Here is a 9,304-nt window from a genome sequence, read left to right on the forward strand (position 1 = left end):
GACAGAGTTCAGCTACCAACAATCATAACAGATGGTTCATAACTGCCCTTAACTCCAACTTCAAGGGATCTGATGCCTCCTCTGGCCTTCATGGCCAGCCCCCCATTAAACACACACATGTGCACACACACACACAAACACACACACACACACACACACATACACACACACAGAGAGAGAGAGAGACAGAGACAGAGACAGAGAGACAGAGAGAGAGGCACAAACTAAAAAATAAAATAAATCATAGAAAGAAAAATAGCCATAGTGGTGTGTACTTGTGCCCCAGCTCTGGGGAGACAGAGAAAGGCAGATTCCTGGGGCTTTCCAGACAACCACCTTGTCTACTTGGTGGCTAGCTAGCTGAGAGACCTTATATTAAAAAATAAGATGGATGACATCTGATGAATGACACCTGAAGTGACCTATAACCTCCACAAGCACACACATGTTCACGTACCCCCACATTCAGGAGCATGCACACAAACACACACACACACACACACACACACACACACACACACACACACAGAGAGAGGGAGAGAGGTATAGATATAGATAGATAGATAGATAGATAGATAGATAGATAGATAGATAGATAGATAGATAGATATGCATACACACCACACAGAAAAGAAATTAACAAAACCCCATTTAGAACAGTGCCTGGCATGTGAACTTGATATGAGTTTGTTGGATTACACTTTGTTTGGACTGTTATTCTTTTTTCTAAAAACTCCCACCTGGACATACTCAGAATGGACAGTATTGTCCAGCGGGCGCTGTTTCACATCTACCCAGGACTTGTACACATGCTAGCACTTGCACCAACTCTGTGGAGGAATGATCTTGCATGCCAGCACCCACAGGCATGGATCCAGAGACCTCCAGGGCAGTTTCAAAGGCCCAGAGCATGGAGTAACCAAAAGAGAAGTCCTGGTTACTGTGTGTGCTCATCCACTCTCACTACAAATGGAGAGTTTGGATTGTATTTCTACAACAGTCAAAGAGACTTAAGAGATGGCCACCAAATCCAGCATGTAGACACTGTTTGAATCTTGCTTTGAGCAAGCCAACTTCACAGCACATTTTAAAGGTGATTTGAAAGTTTGATCATAGAAAGGTTGTTAGGTGTGACAGTGGTGTTGAGGTTGATTATTGTGATGAAAGACATACACAAATATTAGATGGAGCAATATAAGACCTATAGTTGGATTTAGAATAGTTCAGATGAGTGTGTGTGTGTGTGTGTGTGTGTGTGTGTGTGTGTGTGTGTGAACAAATGTGGATAATTTGTTAAAGCTAGATGACACTACAGAGGGACCTGGGAGGTATATTTAAAACTTAAAAGTCAAAATTAAAATTCCGTGGAGATGCGGGTACTTTAGCCTTGGGTCTTGCATCTGTGGTAGCCTGTCCCCTTAGAGCAGAAAGAACACTTCAGCCTGAGATGTTTGAGGGAGACCTTCAGGTAAAACATGGAAACTGGGAACCTGTTCTTTATGCTAAGATACCCAACCAGTCATCTTTACTCATGTCCCCAGATCAGATAGCTGCAAAGGCCTGTGTCTCAAAGAATTGCTTTCCCAGTCACAGCACACAAAAGGAGGCGATTTCTGATGTCTTGAAAAGCTCCTGCCCACTCTCTAGCAGTCCCCTAAATGGCCAGTTCACAAAATCTTATTACTTCAGGAGAAAGCAAGCCATTTAAGACCCTGGCCACATTCAAGCTGCCAGCTATGGGCTGTTATCTGGAGGGACCATTTTCTTTATTTTATTTTATTTTACAATACAATTCAGGTCTACATATCAGCCACGGATTCCCTTGTTCTCCCCCCTCCCGCCCCCCTCCCCTTTCCCCCAGCCCACCTCCATTCCAACCTCCTCCAGGGCAAAGCTTCCCCCGAGGACTGAGATCAACCTGGTAGACTCAGTTCAGGCAGGTCCAGTCCCCTCCTCCCAGGCCGAGCCTAGCGACCCTGCATAAGCCCCAGGTTTCAAACAGCTAACTCATGCAATGAGCACAGGACCCGGTCCCACTGCCTGGATGCCTCCCAAACAGATCAAGCCAATCAACTGTCTCACCCATTCAGAGGGCCTGATCCAGTTGGGGGCCCCTTAGCCATTGGTTCATGGTTCATGTGTTTCCATTCGTTTGGCTATTTGTCCCTGTGCTTTATCCAACTTTGGTTTCAACAATTCTCGCTCATATAAACCCTCCTCTTTCTCGCTAATTAGACTTCCGGAGCTCCACCTGGGGCCTAGCTGTGGATCTCTGCATCCAGATCCCTCAGTCGTTGGATGGGGTTTCTAGCATGACAATTAGGGTGTTTGGCCATCCCATCACCAAGGCAACTTTTATAGCACGGTTCGCCCATTGGTTTATGTCGAGAGCCATTTTCTTAAATGTCTGAGATTCTCTGTCACTTGCCAATTGCTGGACTGTGGTTTGCATATACCTGAACTCATGTTGAAATTTCATATGCCAGGGTAACAGTTTGGAGTGGTGATGGGTCTCTAAAAGTCAATCCGTTAAGGGAATAAAGTAGTTCCTGGTTCCCACCAGGGTGTAAATGTGGCTTCCTCAATGCACCCCGCCCCTTCCTCTCTTGTCACATGATCTCTTTCAGGTCTGCCTCTGCTTCTTTCCCATTGTCCACAGACTAGCAAGAGGTGATTGAGAGCAGGGCTCTACAATCTCCTGAGCTAGAAGCTGTGGCCTTTCCCAGCTCTGTCACTGGCTGCCTCCATTTGAAGGTTTTGAGGCTCATATTTCTCATTTGTGCAGTGAGGATAACATGCCCTAACTCAGGAAGCATGTCGGTAAAAGCCAAATGAGTCAAGTTCTCAGAAAAGTCCCTGGCACATAAGGGGAGGCTGAATAGTTACCACTGAAGGTCATGGCTATTATGAATGAATGGCTACCAGACCACTGCTGCAAGGATCTCTCATGGACTCATGAGCAGGTAGGGCTCCAGGGGCAGAATCCAGAATCACAGCAATTCTTTTTTGTTGTCCATACCTGTAACAGACAAAATTGCTAAGTTTTAATTAGTTTACTGAAAGTAAAGATAGATTCTTTCTCAAGTTCAAAAAATTTTAACCTAACGGCTTAGGGTTAATATTCATTGGAAGAACATTGCTTTCTCTCTAGCAACAACACCATAAAACATGCCTGGCATGGCTTGGGGAAGTTCAGGAAACACTTCTGGATTAAGCATGCTTGTGTTATAAATATAGGAGTGAAAGGGTTAAGTGTGCCACCCTGTCTTTCCCACAAAGTTTAATAATAAGATAACTACTACTCAGTGGTTGCTTCTCTGCACTGGATCACTCTATCCACATCAGCTCATTTAATTGTTCCAGAAATCTCAAGGCAGGCCCTATTAAGATTCCCTTCTTTTGATTTTAAAAATGGAGTTAAAGAAATCTACTCAAGGTCACAAAGCTTGTCTTGGGATTCAGATATGAGTCCAGAGTTAAGGTAGACTTCCCCTGTGTCTCAGTCTGAGGGACTGGACCTCAGTTCCATCAGGTCCTGCCCAGGTCTTCCTCACAGGCTGAGGTTCCAAACGGCTCTCATCAGCTCTCATCTTCTTAGGCTACTACCGGGAGTCTGCCAATGCCTAGCTTCACATAATGACCCAAAAGCTAAGGACCACCTTGCTGGTATCTTCAGGACTGACTGCTCTTCCTGTCTTCAAATGCACATCAACGTCATCTTGACACCCTCTCCTGAATGTTATCCAAGCCATTCTGTATTAATTAAAGGGCCATTCTCTCTATAAAGACTTCCTTGACCCTTCTCAGATAGTCACAAGGACTTGGTCGTTACCTCCCAGATAGATCTTCCCACCCACTGTTCTCCATTGTTCCATGTATGCCCATCATATCCTAGTCACATCGTATTACCCTATTTGTTTATGTCCATATTCATCCTTAGCATTCTAGAAGCATTTTGAAGGCAGGGACTATTTAAGATTTGTCTCTAAATTCCTGGAACTTAAAACAATGTCTAACACAGTAGGTGACTATGAATACTCATTGAATGTATGTAGGTATGTATGTATGTATGTATGTATGTATGGATGGATGGATGGATAGATAAATCGAATGAATTATGTGTGTCAACCATGCTTTACACTTTGCTCATTGCACTTACTATTGTTATACTTAACCAAGTGTCCAAAGCTTTGCCGTGGTCCAAGGACAATGGATCCTGAAGACACAAGGTTTAGTATTCCCCTTCATTTCTAAACTTCAAGTCAATTTTCAGTAAAAATATCTAGAACTAGGTCACAGCAAGGCACAATATCTCTTTGTTTCAGTTCCTCAAATCAATTCAAACCCCATTAATACTTAATTTAATTCACTGGCTCTTTTTTTTCTAGAACATTAACAGATGTGTTATTAAACTGTGGGGTCATCCATAATTGGTCATCTCTCTGTGAATTAAATTTTAAAAAGGAAAAGTAAGATGAAGGAATAATCAGATTTCCTATTTATGCAAGACAACCAAGTTAAATTATATTTGCTTTCTAAAAATAGATTATTTTCTTAAGAAGTAAACATTTGTTTTGATCTTAACCAATCCCAATATATTGTATGTAGAATTAACAAATAAATTCTAGGTAATAGTATTATATATTTAATAGATTTAGAACATATTGAATGATGTTTGAGTGTAAGGCACTGAGCTGTGTCTTAGAAGGAAACAGAGATGGATGGAGCACTGTCTGTTCTCTTAAAACGTCCTCAGAAACAATACAAAGCCTTGAGGGAAGGGCGAAGCAAAGCTGCCTATGGAGTTGTTGCTTCAAGGTACCTGTGGGGGACCAGCCCCCACTTTTACAACCAGTGTACTCTTGAGCAGGGAGAAGTGGGAAATATTTAGACAGAAAGAGATACCTAGACAATGAGAGGAAATACAGAAACACAGGATAGCCTTGGGAGGGCCTGGGTCAAAACCCACCAGCCCAGAACTTTATTCAAAAGGGCTTTTTATAACAATGATAAGGGGTGAGGCAAAAAGACCTCCCCCTGCTAGATACAACCAAGTGTAGACAGTTCCAAACACCTGGTACCCCAGGCCCATCGCCCAATCATCCTTTTATGCAGTCCTGCTGGGTACAGCTACTAGGAAACCTCAGTGGGCTCCAACAGAGGCCAAACTGACGCTCTAAGTACTTTGAAATCTTGGTTTAATAATAAGACCACACTTCGTTAATTTCCTCCAGTGATAAGCACTCAGAACAGACCTCAATTTCTAGCTGACACAGACTGTGATGAGTGTCCTTGTACCTGTGGCCTTCTGAGACGTCTCTGCATCTACCCAAGACTGCTTCATCCTAGAATGGCCCTGTGTGTCTTGATCATATTTGATATAGGCTACAGGTTCTTAATGAGAGACAACCTCCTTACACACACCTCGGGGAAATTTGGCAATGCCTGGAGACCTTTGGATGGTCATGACTGGAGGGCATATTATTGTCATCTAATGACCAACAATGCTGACGAATGTCCTACAATGGGCACGGCGGCTCCTACAATAAAGGCTTATCTGGCCTATGGTGTATGTATTCTGAGTTTGAGAAACCCCAGCTTAGGTCTCAATCTGTGGTTTGTACTCCTTCTTGGGATCTGTTGGTGGATTTCAGCGATACTGCAAACCTCCAGAAAGTATGTGGCAATTTTCACATGTGTGTGGAGATAGATAGCAGATTGAATAGTGCCTCTCCCAGATTTGTGTGCAATCAGAATCTTGAATTATTTGGAGACAGGGTAGGAAACTATGTGAAGATGGAGATGGGTAGAGATTGGGGTGCTGCTGTCCCAAGCCAAGGAAGGCATGGAACCTGCAAAAGCTAAATGAGGCAAGGAAGGACTCTCTCCTAGAGTCTTCAAAGCTGTGGTCCTGCTGGCATCTTGATTTTGCCAGAATTTTGAGAGGATCATTTGCAATAATATTTCCCCCTCATTTTTAAACTATTTCTTTAGGAATTTTGTACAGTGGGTTGTGGTCATATTTGCACTTATGCATATGTGGTCATGCCTGCTTTCACCAGATCCTCCACGTGCTCTTTACACACCCACCTTTATGTCCCGCCCATCAAGTTGGATTTGTGCTATCCACAAAGTTGGGTATGTAGCCTTGGATATGTGAAGTGTAGTTGACTTACCAAGGCTACACTCTTATTTTATTTTTCAGTTGTATGTGTTTTATATTGCATGTATTCGTGTTTTGCCTGCATGTACATATGCACTTCATGTGCATGCCTGGTGCCCGAAGTCCAAGAGGGATCAGATCTCCTGGAACTGGATTAACCTGGTGGTTGTGAGCTACCATGTGGGTTCTGGGGATGAGACCCAGTAAGGTCAACAAGTGCTCTCAACTGCTGAACCAACTGTCTGGTTCCCTCGGGGCTGCACTGTTAAAGGAAATGGACCCTCCCTCTCCCAGCATCTATCAGGTGCGGATAGCTCCAAAGCGGGTGGAAATTTGTACCCACTTCCCAATTCATGCTGAGATTTTTGTCTGGCTTGAGCTTATACAGATCTTGTGTGGATTCATAGGTTCAACTGTCCTGCCATGTCTGGAAAACAGTTTCCGGGTAGTCATCCACCAGTTCGGACTTTTGTAATTTTTCTGACTCTGCTTCTGTAATGATCTCTGAGTCTTGAGAGAAGGGGATATGATGTGGCTGTCCTGTCACCCTCTCTCTCCTTTTCCTTCTCTTTTTACATTTATTCTTCCCTCCTATATTACATACCGACTACAGTTTCCCCTCCTTCTCCTTCTCCCAGTCCCTTCCTCGACCTCCCCTCTCCCCTAGATCCACTCGTCTTTACTTTCCCTTTAGAAAAGAGCAGGCCTCCCGGAATACCAACCAAACATGGCATAACAAGTTATAATAAGACTAAGCACATACCCTAATATCAAGGTTGGACGAGGCAACCCAGTAGGAGAAAAGGGGTCCCCAAAACAGACAAAAGAGTCAGAGACAGCCCCCACTCCCACTGTTAGGAGTCCCACAAGAACACCAAGCTACGCAACCATGACATATATGCAGAGGACCTAGCTCAGACCTATACAGTCTCCCTGATTGTCAGTTCAGTCTCTGTGAAACCCTAAGGGCCCTGGTTAGTTGATTCTGTGGGCCATGTTCTTGTAGTGTCCTCGACCCCTCTGGCTCCTACAATCCTTCCTCCCCATCTTCCACAGGATTCCCTGAGCTCCATCCATGTTTGGCTGTGGATCTCTGCATCTGCTCCTATCAGTTTTTGGATGAAGGCTCTCTGAGAATGATTATGCCAGGCTCTGGTCTATGAGTAGAGTATAGCAGAATCGGTTAGGAATCATTTCACTGACTTTCTTTTCCAGTCGTGTTTAGTTCTATCCTAGGTCTCTGGGCATATGGCCAAGGTCATGTGCAGAGGTTTTGGTGGAATTCTTTCAACTACAGCTGCCGAGTTGATCTGTGGTGGCCTTTGCTGGTGACTGTCTTTGCCTTTGTATAGCTTCTGCCAGAGCGGAACAGAAGAAATTCAAAGAAAAAAGATGTAGCCCAAATCTCAATGGTAGGGGTTGCAAACAACTTGGGAGTCTCACATTAAAATCAGTGAGGATGCGGTCTTGGCCTTCTTCTGCAATGAGAAACTTCAATGAGAGCGATGATGTCCTGATATTATTTGAAGCTCTTGATCAGTCTGTTATTGAAGATTCATCTTTCTTTCATGTAACCACTGAATCTACCCCACCCTTTTCTTTGTTTAAGCCAGAATGAATTGAGTTTCTGTCACTCAACAGCAACCAAAACAGAGACTGGAGAAATGCCCTCAACCATCCCTTGGAAAGAAAATGAAAAATGAAATGTGTTAGTGGCCACATCATAATTATGTCAGATCCACCATACAGATTTGGGGGGTGTGTGTCACATTTTCATATTGATCCACTTGTTCTCCCTCTCTCCCTCTCCTTCTCTCCCCCCAGCCCCCCCATGTGGTATGTGTGTGTGGTATGTGTGGATGCACTTGTGTGGGGTGTATGTGGAGGTCAGAGAGACTTACTTCTTCATGTCTTCCTCAGTCATCTCTCCACCTTATTTTTTTTTTTTGAGACAGGGTCTTTCACTGAGCTTGAAATACACCCTTTTGGCCAAACTAGCTATCTAGTGAACTCCATGGCCCTGCCAGTCTCCATGTGACCTATTACTGGAGTTACAGGCACATACTACTATGCCCAGGCTTTATGTGGGTGCTGTTAACCCAAACTCAGGTCCTCAAGTGGGTCCAGTGACCACTTTCTACACTGATCCATCTCCTTAGGTTGATCCCCTTGGTTTGATTGGTATCCCCGTCTCACCTCACACACCTACGTGTAGTCTTGGGATGAGTTTCTCATCTTGTGTCACATGTGTTTGCAGAATCGAGTACTCTGGCTCTGCTGCCTGGTTTCTCTGGCACTGTGGCAGAAATAGCTGTAATGAGGAACTAAACATACTGGCCACATTCCTCTATTCCTTCTTAACATGAGGATGTGTGGTGCTCTCATAGGCAGATCTAGGAGAAAAAAAAAGAGTAACCACAGAGCAAGCATTGCTCCCTCACACCCCCCTCCCCATGCAAAACACACACTGTTCTGAAGAACGACCGGTTAGATTCTGAGTGAGCCAAGAGGGGCGGGGGCAGCAGTATAATGAAGCTTGCAGCCTCGTAAGTCAACCTCTATAGCCCTCTTTGGAAGCAGGAAGATTTCCACACTAGACTTAAAACGGCCCCTGGGCTGAATAAACCCCACAAGGACGTGGATTTCAGTCATGTCTGAAAGAGTCCTGGTATCCCGTTCATCTTAAAGAACGGAAATAACTCTTCCAGAGGGCTCTCTCTGCACTCTGCCTCTCACCACGGTGTGAACAAGGGTCAGAGTCCTTAAGGCAAGAGCACCGTCCAGCTTCCTCATTTTGTTTTCAAAGAATTTGTTTTCAAAAACTATTAAGGCAGAGCTGCCCGTGTCACATGACACAGCTCCGTGCAGAGCTGCCCATGATGAGAATCTCTACTGTGGTGGTTTTAGACACGTGACCCGGAAGTGCCCCTTCAGCTGAGGAATGAGCCCATGTCTCCTCTCCTCAAGTCTGGTCCGTGACTGATGGACTAATACAACATGGCAAAATACACCCTATAGCAACCTTCTTACCCCAGAGCTTTAGCAGCTCGGCAACTGCCACTTTCTTCTCTTGGAAGCCAGCCACCATGCTGTAAGGAATCTGGGCGGCCCAAGGAGAAGGCCCCGCGGAGCTTCCAGCCT

At 44.6% G+C, this 9,304-nt stretch overlaps 1 long non-coding RNA gene across 1 annotated transcript; it reads right to left on the reverse strand.

The window, feature by feature from the left end:
* Positions 1-4,938: 4,938 nt before the first annotated feature.
* LOC143269602 (uncharacterized) lies at positions 4,939-8,637 on the reverse strand. The gene is made up of 2 exons (XR_013046149.1): positions 8,360-8,637; positions 4,939-7,843 (listed from the first exon to the last, which is right to left on the reverse strand). It is a non-coding gene; the product is annotated as an uncharacterized LOC143269602 (long non-coding RNA).
* Between the last annotated feature and the right edge of the window lie 667 nt (positions 8,638-9,304).

The sequence above is a fragment of the Peromyscus maniculatus genome, chromosome 19 (genome assembly GCF_049852395.1).
Source record: "Peromyscus maniculatus bairdii isolate BWxNUB_F1_BW_parent chromosome 19, HU_Pman_BW_mat_3.1, whole genome shotgun sequence".
Classification (NCBI taxonomy): domain Eukaryota; kingdom Metazoa; phylum Chordata; class Mammalia; order Rodentia; family Cricetidae; genus Peromyscus; species Peromyscus maniculatus.